Source organism: Perna viridis, chromosome 6 (genome assembly GCF_037379345.1).
Source record: "Perna viridis isolate PV_CMFRI_1.1 ecotype Kerala chromosome 6, ASM3737934v1, whole genome shotgun sequence".
NCBI lineage: Eukaryota > Metazoa > Mollusca > Bivalvia > Mytilida > Mytilidae > Perna > Perna viridis.
The window spans coordinates 25,389,199-25,411,540 of NC_142450.1; the positions used below are offsets into that span (position 1 = coordinate 25,389,199).

Genomic DNA, 22,342 nt, shown 5'->3' on the forward strand with positions numbered 1-22,342 from the left:
AAATAAAATGCAAGAATACAGGTCTATATCTATAAATATTAACTATTTAAACAAATAAAACATTATTTTTCGCAAACACTTACGCTAAAATTGACTCTGAACGATTTGAAAACGCTCAATAAACACTTTACTTATGTCCGTACGTGTATTTATGTCGAATTCAATAATTTATTTTGGAAAGCTTAAATATAATTACAGTAAACAGAAAACAACAGGAAAACTGAAAGTAACACAACAGGTCCAACTGAAAATATCAATTTAATCTTAAAAAAAATAATAGCAACAATATACATTTTACCGTTTGACATTATCACACAAGTTAGTACTAAGTGACCTAATTATTAATTTGCATGAGTTTTGTGCTAGTTTGTGCATATTAAATTTAAATTTCACCCACCATCACCGCGATAAGTATTAAATTTACAATATCTGATATAGAATACATTTAAAAAGACAATTACAGATCACAATCGTGTATTAATAGATACCAAATCGCAAATTATACAGATTATTGACGCCATTTTATGTTTTCATTAGTATGAGAAGACTAATCATTGTATGACATTTCTCATCGGTCGTCAATCTAGAATCGCATGACATTTATAAGCTAGCATGAATCTCTAATCTTCATTATCTAATAATTTCCCTCTATTGTTTCGTCATTAGCTATGAAAACGAGGCACGAGACATTCCACTATAACGCTACAACAATACATGTTTAATACAGTAACAATTTTGGGAGTATTGAAGATCATCTGAACTACTGCAAGTAATACAGATATATTTTTACATAACATTTGAGTATATACTACAGTATGCTAGAATTATTTGATATTTTTTATACACGGAAGTTTGTATTTCCAACAGTATTTTCACAAGTCTTATGTTTACAATCGAATTTTAGTTGTGTGGCTGTAAAGTAATCATAAAATATTATCGAATGGCAGTAGTCAGAATATTCTGAATAAAAGTTTATAAAAATATGTTGAGGGGAATTAGCAATTTCGCAAAATTCAATGCCCCTTTAATACTGTCGCAAAACATTTCTTGTGTATAGTAGCCCCTCTCGAATTTGCTCACTTGCTAGAATTTGTCGATATAACGTTAAGATAAAGATATGAAATCTCATTATATGTATGAAAGGATTTTTTTTTAACATTGAGCATTTCGTTTTGTTTTGTGGGTTAATGTTCAAAAATAAAAACAAATTATATTTCGCTGTACCAGTGTAAAAAAATTGTCTCGGGGGCAGCTGCAGCCTGCTCAGTGGTTTGCGGATTTCACTGTCTTTCATTGAAGACTCATAAGTAGCCTTGAACTGACATTTTAAATACCGGTGGGGCTGTTCTCTCTTTAACATATTAACCATATAGATGCACCAAAAAGTGTTTTGCCTCTCCAATGGACAGATGTGTTATCTGTCCCCTATTGGAATGCATTTACAATCAGTTGCATTTTCGATTTCCAACGTTTCCAATTGAGCAACTAAGAATTGCTTATTACATTCCGCACATTACATTGGTTATAAACCTTTCATAATGAAATGAAAAAAGTAATACAAGGTAATGTGCAATAGGAAAAAGAAAGGCTATACCTACAACTTCAACAGTTTGTTTGTTTGAAAGAATTTCAAGTCCCATGTTTGATAAACGGAAGTAGAAAACGTTTTGGTGACGATGTAGAAAATTTATTATATGATACTTTTTGACTAAAGGACAAGTTTAACTTGAACCTATTCTATTTGAAATAAGTGCACTCGACAAGAAACATTATTCTCATCACGTCTTCTACAGATAATTTATAGTTCTGTCCATCAGTCATTGATTTAATCTAAAATAATATTTTCTCGACAATACGTTCTAAAATAAAAATAGTTCTTCGTCAAACTTCATTTACAGTAAACTGGAAATTTAATACTTTTTTCACTCAATAGCATGATGTAAGTATTATGAAACGTTTCATCGTTCAGCACTTTTTGAATTTCAAAATGTAGCTATGCAATAAAGCAACAAGTTAAGTAATTGAATTGCTTGACTGACAGGTTTTAAACATATTTGAAATGAACCATTGATGAAGTTCTGTTTGAAAAAATAGCTGCCTTTACATTACAAAATTGGAAGTACACTCTTTCATAAAAACTGCCACTTAAGTGCAGCGATGGATATTTATTGACAATGTAAATTACCAGCTTGCAGTACTTCCATATTGTAAAAAAGTATATATTACACAATTTAAAAATCGATAATAGGGAAAATGTTCCAGTACTATCACAGTTATGAATTCCTCGAAATATATGACGCATTAATTTAGCTAATGAAATTCTCTACTGGTGATGTTAAGTTTGAATAATCCACACTGGTTTGTAATCTTTATAAAAAAACTAATCTAGCTAATGGTCTTGCATCGATGTGCAACAAGTACAATAATTTAACCAGGCAAATCCTCTTGAATGATCATAAAAGCTTAAATATTTCTTAGCATTTTATACTCATCATTAAGATCGCAATACATATAATGAAGCATACAATTATGACAAGTGTTTGATTGGTAGTCCACGCGCCATTCCAAAGTAAGTATGAATATCAGAATAGGTGTTATAATTTAAAACAAAATTAAACAGAACAGTCTTCTCGAAAATGCACTTCTCTAACAATACTTATTTTATCATAATTCATTTTGACAACTTTCTCTCTAATCTTTCTTTTTTTTATGTTTATAAAATGTTTCAGTCATAACAAACCTTTGGAAGTTTGATATAGTAAAGTCTTGATGTACGTAAACAAGAAAGATTAACGGTATCCAGATTACGTTGAATGCTTACATTATGTTAATTTTAAATGTCAAATGGAATACTTTTTACTGGGTATTAGCTGGACGGTTCATGTGAAATAGGAATTGTGTGTAAAAGAAACCTTTTCCCAATTTACTTGTTCTCTACAAGATGAGTAGGACAGCATAACAATGGTGCATTCGATATTCAAATCTGACTGTTTCATGTACAGAGGAAAACCCTCATTTTCTTATTGAAAAACATTTCACATGAATTAGAAAATCGAATGATCAAACACCTACTACCCACCAAGTTTATCAATAATGTTAGTTTGAAAATATTTTCTTTTTTTTTTTTTGGAATTTTCCAAAGTGTTGTACATGGTCTTTCCCCAAAAATAACATTTCTTATCATTGTCCACCAATGCGTGATTTCTACTTTATTTTATATTACTAGACACAAGAAATTAAAAAAAAAACTGTTCTTTTCATATCTGTTTTATGTGTCGTCCTGACATGATGGAAGCTTTTATTAGTTCTGTAATGTGCATTTGATCATACCTCACAAGATGACAACCAATGAAGGATGATTAAATTCTGCAAATTACACGATAAAAAGTATTTGTATATGATAATTGATTACTTCACTTGTTTAGACTCAAACATATATTGACAGTGATGGGTCAAATTGAATTTGTAAGAGTTATGGTACTTGACTAATAGCTAAATCAGATTTAGTGAGCAGATAATTGGAAGTGAAAATTTTCCTCTGCAACAAAAAATTCCTCAAATACAATCAGTAGGGAAAAACTGCACTTAAGTTATAGCACTGAATCGTAATGCGTTCAGAAACAAAATATATAAAAGCAATATACCTTTCAAAAGTTATGCTAATGTAAATGTTTGATAATAAATTTAAGTTTGGAAGATCATTCTAATTTAACACCACTATTTCCATTACACAAATAAATTATTGTAAACAAAGTTGAGACAGAAGATTTTGGATTGTATTTTGTTTTTAAAAATACGTTAATTTTGACCTCATATTTGATGAAAATAAATAGTGGACATGTAACATATATCGTCAAAATCAATCCAAGGATTTACCGTCGAATGAACCTTAAATATTAAAACTACCTTTTGGCATACTCCTTTTGGTCACTATACGAAATATTGGTTTTTATCTTATCATCTGTATCATTTGCAACAAAGCAGTGCTCAAGGTTTTAGTCATGCAGTGTCAAGGCTCAATCAAGGAATACAATGCAGGCAAGAAATTGTTTTTAACGTTAAACGTCCACACGTGTCGTTACCGTTTGGTAGATTAATAGCATTTAATATGCAGAACACATTTATCTGATATAATCAAATGGAGAATTTTACTAAATATCTAGAAGTTGTATTATAAAGTAATAACTCTGAAGAAAGTCACATGTGATTGTGTTCTGTATCATATCGTCCAAGAAAGTAATACTGAAGATTACAAATATTTTGCCACGATATGCTTGTAACACGAACATGTATTTGAAAACAAATGTAGTTAAAATTTCAGTTATAATTATACTCACCAATTAACGGTTATATTCACAAACTTCAATTACACTCTAATATATTCCAAATGTCACTAATTTAAATGTAAAGGTCCGGTTCAGTGACGTCATAATTGACACAGATGACCATAATTACACATGTCGATCGATTAACAATCTTTAAACAAAACACTTTATCTGTGAAGGAAACAAATTAAGCAATATAACGTACAGATATTAACTCATTGTATAAGCTTTCGCCAATGTGCACTGGCATTGATTTCACGCTTTTGGTATACCAACAGAAGATAATCCAAAACAATATCACAATTATACCTGTAATTAGGAAAATAAATGTTTGAACTAATTGACCGGCACGTGTCAAAATCCTGGAGTCAAAACTATATCAGAAAAAAATCCTTTATGTACAACAAGCACTGCTGTTAAGTATAGATCTGTTTCTGCTAAGGCGCTTTGTGCCACTTGATTACCTCAACATCAGATAGTAATACTATAACTCCAGAAGCTGCACATTTGTTTAACCGGTGTTGTCTTCTGTAACTTCAGTATAATAAATTGATATTAACATGCTTGTCTTGAAATTTACAATAATTCCGAAATGAGCAGATTTGATTTTCAATTCTGTATATGTATAACGCTCGCTTACCTTTTGAAACTTTATTCATCATATTAAAATTTGCAATACATATGATTAGGTTTTTTATTTAATAATCACTTGGTTTAAACCACTGCTTGTGGTCCAAAGATCCGAGGTTCTGTAGCAGCCCACTAGTCTGACTTATCTAACCCATATATAGATACATAATAAGTATTTGGTCGATGACACTGCTGGTGGACATATGGCTACCGAGGGTATTCAGCAACCAAGTAATATGGTTTGAAAGACGTGGTGTACCTCTTTTAATAAGCAGTTTACTTCTATTGTCATGATGTCATGCACTTTGTCATTACTTTTAGAATCGACATTAACATAAGAAAAATAAAACAAAACAAAACAAACAAAACAAAACAAAACAAAACAAAAATAAACAAACAAACAAACAAACAAAAAGCAAACAAACAAAACCAAAAAAAAAACAATAGCAACAGCAATTTAAAATCTAAAAAAAAAACAACATGAGACAAAACAAAAAAAAAAGAACAAAACAAAATATATGCAATCGTTTCTGATATGAATTGATTTTGATTCAAAATTCTGTTTTATTTATAAACGCCTACTGACTTTATCATTTAGTCTTGAACTCTATTGTTAAGATCAAAACAAATATTATTTGTACTATTTTCTGTTATATTGTTAAAATACTGACATATGTACTGTTGCGTGTTGTAACATTGTACTGATAAACATAATTGCTTAAAGTAATAAAAAAACAAGAGGCTCTCAGGAGCCTGAATCGCTCACCTGGTTGAATTTTGCCTTTCAAAGGCAATAAATTTAACGAGAAGTTTTCCAACAATTTTGACTCAAGACTCTTTGGAAGGACTTCTCAACAATTGAAAGTTTATTTTAATCTATCATAGTTATCATAAGATATTGACTGAAAACTGTTAAAAAAGTAGTCATTTTCCCCCTTTCAAGGGCAGTAACTCTCAAAAGGAGTCATCTGACAACTTTTATCCCTGACGACTTTTGTAGTTCTAATAACATGGATCATTTCAGCTGTTGAAAGAATTTTGCTAAACCTAACGGTTTTGGAAATATATGCAAAAAACTACTGTCTGACCCCTATGTTCAATTTTTATTAACGGTTGTCATGTTTTTTGACGGATCAAAAATCCCCTCATCAGTTCTATTCAAAATACCCCCGAAGAACATTCATACCAAGTTTTGTTTCATTTGATCAAGCAGTTTCAGAGGAGAAGATTTGTGAAAGAAATAACATTAAAAGCATAAAAGCAGCAAAAATCGTTAAAAAGGGCAATAACTTCAACATGGCTAAGCAGATTAAAACAAAAATTTGACCACAGATAGATCTTATCATGTTGAAGACTTTTTTCGAACAGCATTTAGATAAACCTCACGGTTTAGGAGATGTATGTCAAAAACGACTGTCTGATTACTATGTTTTATTTTTAGTAACGGCGTCCATGTTTTTCGACGAATCAAAAATCACCACATCAGTTCTATACAGGATACCCCAAGGAACATTCATATCACGTTTGGTTTCAATTGGTCAAGTAGTTTCAGAGGAAGAAGAGTTTTGTATAATTGTTAACGACGATGAAGAAGACGCCAAGTGATGGCAATAGTTCACATGGACTTTGGCCAGGTGAGCTAAAAATTGAAATTGAAAAATACAATAATACAGAATGAGATAAATATAGATCAAAACAAACCGTGAAATCTTATACAATGTCGTAAATCATGACGTTCCCATTTAACATGCAGTAGATCATCTTAAGGTAACTAAACAAAAGGCAATTAAGAGTAAACCGAATTTAAAAAAGCTAATTTATAATAATAATTAGTTTTTCAAAGTTTTCTTTAAAAAATCATTTAACACTGACTGAAATGTGATTTCTCATAAATATGAACTGTCATATATTTTTACTTTGTAAACAAATAAATTGGTACGGTAATGGCAAGCCCTACACAAAAATACATACAAATGAAAGGATAAATTTCGATAAAAACTAAGACAAAACAAAACAAAACAAAACAAAAAAAAAAAAAAAAATCCAGAACGACGTGAAAAATTGATTCTGTACGTGTTAAGGTAAATGAGTATTTTTAATTGCTTCGGTTTTAATTAACAAATTTGACTTCTTAGCTTGATTTATTGACTGCAATAATAGCTTATGTAACAATTTGCTTCGGAAACCATTGATGCCACATAGAACTAGTTTTCTAGTTTACTGTCACGTTGCGTTCATTATATTTTTCGATCATACCCAATTTTGCGGTGGTCATAGTTTCTGATTTTCTTAAGCATTCGAAATTTGAAATGAACCCCGAATAAACAATGTTTTTTTCGTCCTACAAATCCTTTATTTTTAAATTACAATTGCCTTTTCTGCATTCAGATTAGTACTTTTTAAAAACCATACATCCATCTCACACTAAATTCAACTGAATGAAAGCAAATATAGAATAATAACTCTTGCAAAGTGCTAATTTCATGTACAATCTATTCAAATTTAATCTCAAACGCGCAACACCCAAATGAAAAAGTCAAACTGGTTATGGGGTATGTAACTGATTCTGATTGAGAAAAAAAAAAGAAAATTCAATGGGTAAAACACCTTCTGTCTGATTTTTATAAAGACTGCTACTTATAAGTATATTATGTCGTATTATACTGTATTAGATATTGAAGTGTGAGATCATTCAAAATGACACGATTCATGTAATTCAATGTCTAAAACATATGATTAACTATAAGATGAAACAAGATACGTGCAGTTCCGAATGTGTGACGACGCGTACGCACAAAAGATCTCGAGAAAACAAAACAAAAAAAAAAAAAAAAACCGATCACATAATAAAGACGTTATCAAAAGTTATCGAGTTAGACTACTGCATCCATACTTTCAAAACTAATCTAAAACGACATAATAGTCACATGGAATACACTCATGAGACATAAGGAATACAATCATGTCGTCCTTAATCGTTTTGATTAATTTTGATAAGTACAAAGGTAATCAAGATCATTATCTAGTTTGAATGCAAACCTCTAGTATTGCTTGTCCACTTTATTCCGATGGAGAATCAAAACAAAGCATGCTAATTCAATTTTTTAAGCTATAGAATATAAGACAGAGTTCAAAATAATTATAACCGATTGTACAAAACCTCGTAGAAATCCCTTGGTATGATATATCAAACTATACAGACTAAGTAACTGAAAAGATGAACAAACTCCCTTGAATTGTTTCCTTAATTAGCAGAACATAAAGTGAAGGATTTTGTTGCGTACTGGTGTTTATCATAACAAATAATCAATAGTTTTTTTTTTCAGAATTGAAATGTACCAAATAGGAAGAACAATTTAAAACATGCATGTAGAGTTGTGTTCTTTGAAAATCTACCATATGTAGAGCCGTCTATTTAATAACACATGTTCATTTGCCTTTTTTATTTTGCTTAAATGATTTTAAACAAATAAAAATATTAAATAAAACAATCTATTAAAAAAGGTATTTACATGTGAAACGTCATAATTTTTCCGGGCGTTATTTTTCAATTTCCTTCGTCAACCATTTTGCATGGTTGTGAATTTCTCTAACAGACCTTTAAAAGTAATCACCAAATTAAGTTCGGAAATTTTAGCTTAGGTTAAATTTGTAGGATATTTTGTGATCGCAGATGTAAAGGAATTTTCTGAACGCAGCCAGTATATTAATTTCAGATACAAAATACCACTAGCAGAAAATTGAGGCCAGCAAATGTCGATGTTGTTATATCATATGACATTTCTCAGCGGTTGTTGCACTACAATCGCATGACATTTACAAGCCGACGTGAATCTTTAATCATCATTATCTAATAAATTCCTTCTTTATGTCGTCATATGCTACGGAAACGAGGCATGAAACATCTACTTCAATAGTATTAGTATATGTATCATACAATAACGAGAGTGACACAATACAAGAGTAATATTGCTTTGGAGCAATTATCTGAAGACGATTGTTTAGATATTCACTTCTAGGAGACTACAGAAACAGACTCTTCTGCATTTTGTGGACATACATCATGATTTTGACAACAGTGGTCATCTCAGTATTGAGAGATTAATGATAAAAGAGACGACTTTTTAATTTTAATATCATAAATTTTCCTTACCTGTACAGCAATATTCCTTCATCTGCTGTATACGGTGTTTACATTTCACAATTGATTCGCTACGCTAGAGCAAGTACTTGAACTCCCAAAATATCTGCGTAACAGACTCCTGAATTATGAAAACACCAGGAGTATTTGGGTACGCATTTGCGACACATCGGAACATCATGGGATTATCTCAACTTCTCGAAACTTCTAAAGCGGTGTATAGTCATTCTTAATATATGTTTAAGCATTCTACTGTTCTGAATATATGTATTTTAACTTTTGGTAAGCAACACAATTGTTGGTAACTGTTATAAAAACACCTTGCTATCCATACTATTTATATAACAACGTTATCTAAATATGTGGTTTGTGGAAGAATGTGAATGAGTAATCAAGGTAACGAAGAATCAAGCGGAAATCAAAACTATGTAATCTAGGGACAAACATCAGACATGGAAAATAGTACTGGATAACAGACATGGACTCCGCTTAAAATTGGGAGCACGGACTAAATGAACCGGTGAGGTAAGCGTTCTCTGTTCTTCTATAAACACCATCCGAGATGTTCACTTAATGTCAAGTCCGGGGTGGACAGAAGAGGAAAGGAAAACTATAACAATTGAACATATCAGTTTTCACGGTGCAGATGGGTACACCGTAACGATACACGAGTTCATATTGACGACTATAAAACTTCTGTAATGAAACAGAAAAAAAAATTACCATCCTACGAACAGTCCCGTTCTAAGTAAAAACTATCGTAGGGAAAGAGAGGAGTACTGGATACGCAGACTAGGTACTGCAATACCTTACGGATGCAATGACAACATCAAAAGTATGGGAAACCTTTCAAGCCAATATAACAATAACATAAATGTGATGAATTTATTTGACAAAAATCCAAGACGGGAAAGAAGTCATGGCCAACGCCACTATACGTCACCTAAGTTACATGATGTCTCCATAGATGGTCTCCTTCCTTTCATACAAAAACCTTTTGGACTTCATCACATTAGAACCAAACTTTATTCTATACCTCTCACTCTACTACACTCCCTTTACAAAACAAGTCCTGGCACTCCTGTTTCTGACCCTACTTCATCATTATACAGACTTGTTGCTATCATTTTGGATATTGGTTTCCACAGACTCTTTAAACCAGTTTGTGTGAAAAGTCAAGATGAAGAAAAACGATCATTTCTTCCACTAGGTTTGTCAACAAAGGTATAGATGCAATTAATTTGGCTAACATCCTCCATCACAAAAACGTTACCAACAAAATTCCCCCATATTTCAAAGACAAATCCATACCAATTATTTCATATTCTTATACTTCACCCATAGCATCCAAAATTTTCAATTATAAAAGGCTATTGCAGAACATCGAGATTGAGGACTTCAAGGCTAAACCACCTGACTGTTCTTGCAAAACCTCTCCGTTCAAATATGGTCCTTCTGGTCACGTCGTAACGGGAGATTTAACTATTATCGAAAACGAATCTCTGCGTAATATCCTTTCTAAAGGTCCCAAGTACCGTGAACCACGCTCCATAAATTGAAATTATAACTTTAAAGTTCTTATGGATGCCATCGAGGACTAGGCAAGAAAATGGATAAAACGAGAACAAGAAGACATTGATTCTCTCTCAGAGTGATTGAAGGCCGTGAGGTCTTTAATTTTGAAACGTTTTAAGTTTTAAGTAGGTCAATGAATGCCAAGGCTACATCAGTTTTCAAAGACCCCGATGTAGCAAAAACATTGTCTACTATACATGACAAATATGTTGTCGTACCAGCAGACAAAGCCCAAAACAACATTGTTTTTGTCTGCCAAACGTTTTATATCCAATGATTATTATCAGAGGTAGACGTAGAAAATAATAGCAGTGATAAGACCTACACTGCTACCAATCTTTCCAAAGAAGAGATTGTGGAAAACCATAAATCTGTGCTATCCTCTTTTTTGTTTCTGTGCCAAGGACGATGATTGTGATTTACCGTCTATGTACTGGATTCCTAAACTTCACAAGAATCCATAAAAACAACGTTTCATAGCTGGATCTGCAAAATGTACCACCAAACCTCTTTCAAAACTTTTAACTTCTATACTCACAACTGTCAAAGAGGGTCTACAGTCCTACCACAACACTTGTTACTCCCGTAGTGGTATTAATTCAATGTGGATCCTGAAAAATTCAAAAGATCTTTTGGAGACAATCAGTTCAAGACTATTATCTGAATATAATAGCATTAAAACCTATGATTTTTCAACACTGTATACTTCTATTCCCCATCCTCAGTTAAAATCCCGACTTAAAAACATTATACATCTCCAAAAAAGATACAAATATATAGTTCTTGGTAGAGATTCCTCATACTTGTAAGAAATAATTCCAAATCATCTTCCAAATATACAGAAGAAGATCTTTACAAAATGCTGGAATTTTTAATCGACAACATATTTGTCCAGTGTGGTGGACGTGGTTTTCAACAAACGGTCGGCATTCCAATGGGAACAAATTGTGCTCCTTTACTAGCTGACCTATTACTTCACTCTTATGAGGCTGACTTTATAGCTGATCTGATCAGAAAGAAAGAATATTGTTTGGCTAGATCCTTCAATCTCAGTGTCCGCTATATAGATGACGTGTTATCTTTAAACAATCCTAATTTCGGGAATTTGATACATAGCAACTACCCAAAAGAACTTGAGATAAAAGACACTGTGAAGTCAGCCTCATATCTTGACCTACACTTTGAAATCGATGGTAAAGGAAATCTATTGACCAAACTTTACGACAAACGTGATGACTTTTCATTCAGAATTGTCAACTTTCATCTGTGGCAACATCCCTTCGGCTCCTGCGTAGGGAGTGTTCATATCACAACTCATACGTTATGCCAGAGCTTGCCGGGACTACGCAGACTTTTTGTATGGCGCTAGAACTCTGACAAATATGCTTCTGGAATAGGGTTATGTTGCTACAAGATTGAAGTCATCACTACAGAAGTTTTATGGTCGTCATCATGAACTCGTGGATCGTTATGGTGTATCCATCAGCACCATGAAAACTGATTTATTCAACGAGTCATAGTTTTCCTTTTCTCGTTTGTCTACCCCGGACTTGACTTTTTATGAGCAACTCGGCGGGTGTTTCTAGAAAAGCAGAGGACGCTTACCCTACCGGTGCTCCTGGTCCATGCTCCCAGTTTTTAGTGGAGTCCGAGTTGCTCATTTATTTTTGTTACTTTGTATGTATGATTTTAGTTACTTTATGTTCTTTGTTGTGTATGTCTGTTTTCCATGTCTGGTCTTTGTCCCTGGATTACATTCTTTTGATTACCGCTATAACCTTGGTTCCCTTGATTACTTTTTCAATAATGTAGCAACATAACCCTGTTCCAGAAGCCTTACTGAAAGAAGTCTGGCTGACACAAAAAGGTCTGCGTTGCACAACGTATGAGTTGTAATATGAAAACTCCATCCACAGGTGCTGAAGGCATATTGCCACAGATGAGAGGAAAATTGACAATACGAAATGACAAGTCATCGCGTTTGTCATATAGTTTGGTCAATAGTTTTCCTTTACTATCAATCCCTAAGTGTTTCTTAAAAACAAAATAAAAACAAAACCAAAAAAAATAAAAAATAATAATAATAATAAAATAAATAAAAAAAAACAAACAAAAAAAAAAAAAAAAAAAAACACAAGCCAAAAAAAAGGGACTTTAAGAATTTCCAACATTTAAAAAAAAACAGGGTTATTATGACTTCATAATGCCTTTACTTAGACCTAAAAGCCAGACAGTTGCCTTTTGTCGTCTGACGATTACAACTTCTTTGAAAATCACCGTCTTATAATATACTTGATTTTCATCAAATTAATCATCTTCCACAAACTTTCACATTTAATTATGTAGCCTCCAGAAATCAATCACTATCAAACTTGATAGAGTTTACTGCTATTGAATTATATAAACTTCCCATTTACACAATTTACTATTCCCCCATTTCCCATTTCCTATTCTCAAAGAAAATTCCACATAGGGAATATCCCATTTTGCATTGAAAAATCCTTATTCCCCAAGAATCGTCATTTTATTTTTTTTCTGAATCAGTTATTTAGATTATCAAATTGAATTTGATATTATTACATTCTTTATTATTTACACTATTTTTTTAAAGTTAAGTGTAATATATTGTTTGTACCAATATACCCTATTAAAACTCATACCCTCATCCTTCTTATTCAAAATCTCTACACCCTTTTCCCTATTCCCCAACATTTATATACCATAAAAGGGGAATTTTACTCCACGCAAGTACTATAACTGGTCCATACACCATTTGCTTGGTTAAGGAGACTCAATTGGCAATCGTGGTCATGCAAAATTTTCCTAAGCGATATGATGAAAAAAAAACACATTGTGACATATTACGTTGCTATAGCTATGCTGAACAAAGAATAGCTACTGGACAGAAATAATTAATATGATATCTTTTACGCAGGATTTTTCTTTTTTTTTCACTTTATTAAATAAGATACTTCCTAAAAAATCATTGGTTATCTTTAAGAACATAATGGTTTTGCTTAGAGGAGATAATTCAAGCATTGTTTTCTTTTCGTCCACAGTTTTACACGTTCACAACATTATAAACTAGTATTAAAGGAACTCTTTATATCTAAATTTGCATATCGACCTTCAAACAGAAAATCAATCAATGATTATGTATCCAAGACGGTCTTTATGATTTTGTTAAAACGAGCAGACAAACTATATTAAGTTTATTATCAGAAGCACACTTGAATAAATGCATTATTCTCACCACGCACATATTGGAAACAAAATCGTTTAAGATTGACTCCTAATGGATGGCACATGTTTATTAGAATCATTCCCTGCAAACAATTGTCTAAATTAGGGAATAATATTTAAGATGTATTCTATGGAAGTACATCGAGAGATGAAGTATGCTTTCAACATTGTTCTGATTTTCAAGGCAATCCAAAAATTTTAATTCATCTGCTGTCTATCAACAATTCAAATGGCATTCAATTGAAAATAAAGTTAGCAGTTAAGTAATTGTGTTCTTAAAGTCAAATAACGAGAGACAACATTTAAGTGATATCACTGATTGTACTTTTCTTAAAACGTAGGAGGTAAAGCAAAGAGGATATGGACAAAGGGGATTTTTGTCAAAATCAGAATGTAATACTTGTGTGAACCCTTTTCTATGTGTACATAAGTTATTTTCACCTGAGATGATACATGAGGTGCTGTACCTAAAAAAACAAATTTTGCTTTAAAGTCTTTTTTCTTAAAATCAAATCAAATCAAAACAACAAATAAAGAAATTAATGAAAATTAGTATCGGAGCGTCAACGATTTGATTTATTTGTATATTAGGTCTGATATTTGAATGGCTCGGATATGATGTATGCAATTCTATAGTTATTTTATAGCCTGCTTTTTAAAGTTTCCTATCGTCCCAATCGATTGAGACAGTACCCTTAACAACATAAAGATATATGCTGAACATAACTCCTGTTTGATAACTCAAAGGTCTGTCCCTAATAATCAATCATGCTAAGATTAATTTAAAAAAAAATCAATAAACAATTGAAACATATTTATATGAAAAGTGTTTGTGTGGAGCTAAGAAATTAAAACATGTGAATAAGATGCATTGACATATGAACTGGTGGCATATGTTTAAGGATAGATAACATTAGCAGTGGTTCGTGCTCTGTTATTACAAAGCCAATGGTGATGGTCACCAGAAATTTAAAAAGAATAGAAAATGAAATAAACGAAATATATACATGAATTTAAAAAAAACTGTAGAAACATTAATTTTTAATCGAATAAGGAGTGCTGAGTTTATTAAAACTTTCAAGACAAACATGCATTCGTTGACTTCGACATATTAAAGACTGTTTTCATAAGAATGCGACAAAACTACAATGGTTAACAATATCATTTAAACATAATAGTCTAGGATATACATAATACTTTGTGGTATCCATTTCTTAATGCATAAATTGAATCAACAAGAGAATGAAAAGATATAATTAATGTGCTCATATGGTAACTTAAAAAAAACTAGCCGTTGTTTTAGTAGATTTAGTGATTCTTTTACTCATTACCAAAATGAAAAAAAAAATATGTTGAAATACGCCTTTTATCTCTAGTATTGAAAAATAAATTAAAAAAAATGGAATTATGTTTGTATACTTTTTATTCTTGACAATAAGTTATATGTTTTACTACAAAAGTACTATTGTTCGTAGGGTACCAATTTTCGTGGTTTTCGTTGATAGGTCAAACTACGAAATTTGGTTCCCAACGAAAAGGAGATTTCCATTGAAGTGTATACTAAACACCTCAAAAGCCCGAATTCAGGAAACATGTGTTTCTTCCCTAATCCACGAAAATTGATATCCACCAATTAAAGTATTTTCACAGTACTTACCTAGTAAGCTATTTTTGGAAATCCTAATTAACATTTAAAAGTAAGACTGGCTATGTGTTCGTTCTTGAAAGAGCCGCCATCACAATACTAGAACACTCAGATTAATGAGTACTTATACGTGTATATGGTGTATATGTAATCTCGAATAAATAAAGAATGTGATACAACTGCTATTAAACATGAAGGACACAATCAAAATCATTTATACTCGGCGTCACATAAATAACATACTGTTAAAATTTGAATAAAAATATTTTCTACGACTTTATTGACACCAACCGTCGTTTAAATTGTCTTAAATGACTTGCTCATTCGTTTAGCCAAACAGCTTCTCAAAAACAAGTCGCTTATTAGCTTAAATCATGCGTAACAAATCCTTACGGGAAAATCCCATACTAATATCCGCCATGTTGGTTTTTACGGGACGATTTGTTTACAAACGAAGTTCGTAAGTTCCCGTCGAACTCCAGTGACAATCGTCTGCTTGATCAACTTCTCGGTATTGTACGTTGTTCGCGTAAAATAAATCCGAGATATCCGAAATAACGCCGAAGTGCATTCTGGGTTCTTCGGTTTTTGGACAAACCATTTAAACGTAAACAACATCTCCTAGCAACCCGATCACTGTAAACATGGCCGACTTTTTACAATGTAAATATTGGCACCTAGAATTAAAATCTGACCGGAATTTAACGATTCAATGTTTAGGGAGAAGCCGTTTGGCTAAACGAATGAGCAAGTCATTTAAGACAATTTAAACGATGGTAGGTGTCAATAAAGTCGTAGAAAATATTTTTATTCAAATTTTAACAGTATGTTATTTATGTGACGCCGAGTATAGTCGTGCACTAAATTCCTACCAAATGTGTGATTGAAACTTTGGATGTATGCATACAATATTTACAATGAATACGTTGTTGACAACTTTGACCTATTTCACAGACAATCTATTAATCTAACCTTTCGAATAGACAATTGAAATTTTTTTTTTTTATCATGAAATCAGTTGCATGGAAATGAGCATACAGTTTTATATCATATGTCATTAAACAGCACTATCAATGGAAATGGAATTCGCTCTGAATAACATTTGTATCATCATAATGCATGGTCCGGTTTGATCTTACGAATAAATGATAGAAACACAAAACTATTTTAGATACAAAGATATTTTCTGGAAAAAAATCAAAGCTTTCCTTTTAAAAGTTCTGATAATGTGTAAAGAATATATGAAGATCTGCTTTTCTTTTATTACCGGTTGTTTTTTGTTGTTTTTTTACATGATTTTTGATATGTGTCGTTTATATAATGATAACATTTGTTTTGCATGTTTGTTTTTTGCAATTTCTATTGATTTTTTGAAGAGCGTAAACCTTATTCAGGCAAAATGTAGTCACGTTAACTTAACATTAATTAATATTAAATTAACGTTAAAATGTAACGTTACGTTGACATTTATCGGGCATCTGATTGTAGATGAACCTTAATAATTAGATTATATTAAGAACAGATTAACCAGCATTATCATATTCAAGTCAGCTTTACGTTGCCGTTATTGTTTCTCATTTAAGGAGGTAGACTTAAGGTAACGGAGATAACTTTTGGAATTATTGATATGTTTTTTATAATTTTCAATTTTACCAAAGCCTATCAACCTTTCATTTGAAACAGAATGAAATCAGTCTAAGTTACTTTAATGTTTACATTAGACTGATGTAAAATGGTGGATACAAACGTTCCAATGATTTGTAAGAGTTGTGTCCCTTACCCTAGGTCTACCTTCTTAAGTGATGTGTATGGTACATGACACAGTTTAGTTTAAGTGGCTCAATTTTGCCTGTGTACGATCTCAATCGATTGCTTGTATTGTTGCTCTGTTTGATTATTTACTTCCATGCTTTGTATATGTAAAGATATCCCAGTACGCAAAAAATGTGTATTTACGCGTGTGTAGTCTATTCATAAAATATGTGGTTTCATGGCATCTGTGGAATCATTTAAACATACTCAAGATGCACTGTTTGAAAAACGCAAATTCAAAACAAATCATTATATATCATCCAACTATGAATTCTTCAAGTTTTTATATAATATTTTTACTTAACTCACTCAGACACAAAAATCATTACGGTGATACGTTGAATATTACTGTAAACTGGATTAATAGTTTTTGTTTTGAGTAATTATGGAAGCGAATGATTGTCTTCAAAATTTCACTCATAGTTATATGTAATTCATCAAGTGCACTCTATACTGATGATCTGCTATTTGATTACAACTCTTACATGTCTTGAACTAAAATGATATCTATATAAAATACTTTTGTCAACAATTAAATGTATGTAGCACACTTAATGTTGTTGACTTAAGTATTTATGCAGATAAACGAGAATATCTGTTTCTTAGAAAGGCCTGTTTATCAAAATACAAATAAATGTTCCTCCATAATGTTAATTACAGGATTTCAATATCAATATTTAGATTTCAATCAACTTTACGTCCTTATTTAACAGTAAGTTTAAATGACTATTTCTAATTAGGATGGGTGACCTATTTATGTGTAAATCATACAATTACTTTTAACCAACTTACTATTCTTTATATATTAATTTTAGTAATTGCATTTGTTACAGTTCTTGATTTGCATATTCCCAAGCGGGTGTGGGTCAAAACATGGAAGGTATAAAATATAGTGCGTTTTCTTTTTGTCTCTTTACAAATTAATGTTCTGTCAAAAGATACAAACAATGACTGATAAGATATAGAAAATACAGCGCTATAAGTTTTTTGTTTTGTTTTGAAAATTTAACATTGTAACAGAAAAATGTTCCTCTGAAAATGCTGGTTTGATGAGTGCAAAGCGAAAGTGAAACTGGAGAAAATGGGTTTTTATAGTTCAGGACTTTTCTGTCTGATCGCCGTGGACTCACTCAAATCTCTTGGGGGATATTAATTTTCAATTGTCCTCAGAAATGATACATAAGTGAAGTTTTGCTCCAATTTACATATACCTTTTTTTAAATCCAAATGATATTCACTTCAGTTCAATGTGTCAAAGTTTTTCTTTCCTCTTTTGTCTACCATGAAGTTGACTTTTTTATAAACAAATCTCGGCGGGTGTTTCTAGAAAAGCAGAGGACGCCTATCCTACCGGTGCATCTGGTCCATACTCCCAGTTTCAATTGGAGTCCGAGGTACTCATTAACTTCTGTTATTGTGTATGTATTTTTGTGTTTACTTTGTGTTCTTTGCCGTGTGTGTCTGTTCTCCATGTCTGGTCTTTGTTCTTGGAGTACAATCTTTTGATTTCGCTAGAATATTGGTTCCCTTGATAACTCTTCCACTAAATATATAAATCTATGGGAGTATTGATTCTATACTGGTACCATTAGGGGTAAGAACAATTGATATAACTCAACCTTTGACATGAATGCATTTTTCAAAACACGAACGTATTATGCAGTTGTGTTTTATCATTATAACTAAATAACTAAGCGCAAATTAAACTATCTTTGTCACGTTTGAATATTAAGTTGTAGGGTGTTCGATATTTTATGTTACATTTTAAAAATTGCTTACCTAAGAAAGTGGAGGAATGCTCCAAAAATTTGTATACTCCATTTTGTTTTGTTTTTTTGCATCAGAAAATGCAAATGACAGAAAAGGGTGTGTGTGGTTGAGACATTGCGCCAGTATAATGAAATTTAAAACAAGACAAAATATACTGCTAAACGTTTTGAATGCATAGGGTTTTGAAAGAAAGGAATTTTCTATTAGAAACTCTTGTATTGAATCAAAAAATGGCAAATTATTTTCTATTTTAATCTGAACAATATACAACTTATTGCCATTCACGATTACAGGAAAAATGACTTCCCCAAAATTGGTTACTGCATTTAATTTATGTCTTATGTCCGATGTCACTTGTAATAAGTCAGCAAATTAATTGTCCATTTGTTCTCATTCAAATAGAGAGATGCACGATGTTCGATTTATTACAAATGAGGAATTGGTGGATATGTCAATGAGACATCAACTTAATAAGCCACAGGTCTTCAATGAACGATAACAACACTCAGACTCACACTACAAGGCAAGCTGCAGAGGGTAATTTTCTGAATGTACATAAATTGTCGGGCATATACATGCATACATGTAATACAAAATCCCAAAATCCGTGTAAAATACATTGCCACATTTTTCTTAAGCGCCCATGACCGAATAAAGTCCCACGCTAGAAATGTTCCCATCATTTCAAACTTACGAAAAAGAAAAAAAAAACGAAACAAGACAATACAAATAATAATAATAAAAAAAAAACAAAAAAACAAAAACAAAACAATATAAACAAACAAACAAAAACAAATACAGGACCAAACGGTCCAACTTAATTTTTTCTTTCCTCTATAACAACCCTCATTGAAATTATAACTCACAATTACATTTTCATTCTGATATAATTACATATTGTTCAATATTTTACTTGATGAATTGTTACAAAGCATTGAGGGCCTGACGACAGTTAAAAAATTAAATAAAAATTAAAAAAAATAAAAAAAAAATAATGTGGCAGTCAAGGACAAGTTTAATTATATAATTATATAATTACAAACTCTTAGAATGAATCTAAATTTTTACCTGGCATTGTATTATATCTTAATCAATTAAAAGACAGTACTTAATTATCATTCAAAGCAACATGTTATGCATTTGTTTATTTATTTATTCACTGTGTGACGTATTTTTCTAGGATGGGCTTTTATTCCTTATTTTTGTACCTAAATATAGGTCAAAATTAATTTTCTATGGCACCATCTTGACAATAGCTTTAATTAACGGGGACATTATACAATGCTTTTAACAATTTTGTATTATTCTAAATTCAGGCAAACAAAATGGGTAGGAAATAACGAAACCACTCACACGGCGTAACATATTGTTCACTATCTTTCGTTTTATTTGCAATTTGGATTTTATTCCATTTCAAGATATTAAATCAAATATCCCTTTTTATCAAATTAATGATATAGTTTAATTTCAATCTGCAAGTAACTTTTATCATTCCTTAACAACCGTGAAAACTGACTTGTTTTCTTCTTTACCTTTCATAAGAAAGTATTCCATTTCTTCCGTTCTCTAAAATTCGGTCCTTCGACTGTTAGGTAAGCTTTGACATACTGTTTGTGGACAATCGTTAGACGTATTTTTTTCCACAAGAAATAATAACGCAACTTTAAATGTAAAAGTATGAATTACCTTATACTACTTAGATTTTATTTTAAAGCTTTTAAGTGCTGACCTCAAGGGGCGTAACTTTTGCAAATTGACTAACTTACGGAGTAACAACATCTTGATATGGGTAAATATATGTATTTCGAAGGTAATGAATTATACTTCGTATTATTTGAAATGAAAAGATAATTTTTAATGAACCTTTAATACTATACGGCTTTTCCTTATTTACCTATCACAATATAAATGACCAAGCTTTGCCAAAAAGGTTAAAAAAAGTTATGCTTTAACATTTCGAAACGACAGAAATAGTGCATAGAAAATTCTTTAGATGTATAAAAAAGCCAACATACTTACGAAGCATCAGTTCCCTTGCCTTTTGGTGTTTTATCAAAAAACACTAAAATCGATATGTCTTTTTAGTGGAAACAATTTGAATACCTAGTAGTAGCCACATATTCAACCAATGTATGGTATGTTCGCATGCTATATTGTAAACGTGTTACACTTAAGATATAATATCTCTGTATTTCTGATTAAAGGTCCGTCATTTGTTCAACCAGTATTTGTAGAAATCTGCTTTAAAATATTTCTTTGTTCTGTAAATTCACACTATAGTTGTTTTATTAACCGGTTTTATATAATAACAATCACCTCATCACCTGCTTGTATGCACTAGTCTAGTCTTTATGCTTAATAAACTCCAAACAGATCATAATCCAAAACAACGTCACAATTATTACATTAATTAGGTAAGTAAACTTTCTAATGACTTGACCGGAACATGTCAAAATCCTAGAGTCAAAATATAATCAAAGAAATGTTATGTTATTGAATAAGAGTTGCTGGGAAGTATAGATTTATTACTACTCCTTTGCTTTAAACCACTCGATGCAATTAATATAAAAGCCAGAGTGAATTGTGGCTGGAAACGAAGTAACAACCCACAGTGTAAGGCAACTCTTTCAAACAGTGAAACAATGACATAGTAAATTTGGTTCGGAGAGTGTAATATGTAGATTACATATTTATCATATAGATAGCAGTGACTTACTGAATGTTCCCAGTTTAAAAACAAATCGATATTTCACACTGTTTAATAAAGTCTTTAATTTCAGTCTTGGACTTGCTCCTGCCAAAACGTCAATACTAATGTCAATCCGCCGTTCACAACTAGATCCTTAATCTAGGCGTTCTTTGGCACTAGTGATCATATTTTGGTTTTACAATATTTCCAATTAATTATTCTATTATTATTATTATTCAGTCCAACGAATACAATGGAAAGTCAAGATAGTCATATATTTGTGCTTGGCGTCATACAATGTCCAAACCATTGAAATTACTAATAAAGTAAGAACTATTGATTAATCACCTCTTATCGATGATTTAATTATTTAAAACGACTGGATTAATCCAATCTTAAAAATCTTTAGAATGCGGATTGTTTGAATCTGATTGCATTTAACTTTAGCATCACAATATTTTTGTTGACAAACCGAGTGTGATTCTGTTACCAAGGCGATTTTTGGTTGTTAG

At 31.6% G+C, this 22,342-nt stretch overlaps 1 protein-coding gene and 1 long non-coding RNA gene across 9 annotated transcripts in view; one reads left to right on the forward strand and one right to left on the reverse strand.

Moving 5' to 3' along the window:
• LOC148614239 (glutamate receptor ionotropic, kainate 2-like) overlaps positions 1-21,423 on the reverse strand; it is a 95,045-nt gene extending 73,622 nt beyond the window's left edge. For 2 of the 6 annotated variants that reach the window (XM_088588216.1, XM_088588209.1), the window contains exon 1: positions 4,338-4,769. The gene's annotated coding sequence lies outside the window, so the exon portion shown is untranslated. Of the gene's footprint in view, positions 1-4,337; positions 4,770-9,108; positions 9,424-15,571; positions 15,726-21,160 lie in introns of those variants that run through there. The other 4 variants (XM_088588210.1, XM_088588212.1, XM_088588214.1 and 1 more) reach the window with 4 other exon arrangements.
• On the forward strand, positions 647-19,758 carry LOC148614241 (uncharacterized). 3 transcript variants are annotated; one of them, XR_015923605.1, is made up of 3 exons: positions 647-769; positions 6,397-6,589; positions 19,544-19,758. It is a non-coding gene; the product is annotated as an uncharacterized LOC148614241 (long non-coding RNA). The 3 variants fall into 3 exon arrangements; XR_015923604.1 differs by lacking the exon at positions 19,544-19,758 and adding an exon at positions 8,672-9,115; XR_015923603.1 differs by lacking the exon at positions 19,544-19,758 and adding an exon at positions 8,282-8,652.
• Positions 21,424-22,342: the final 919 nt, after the last annotated feature.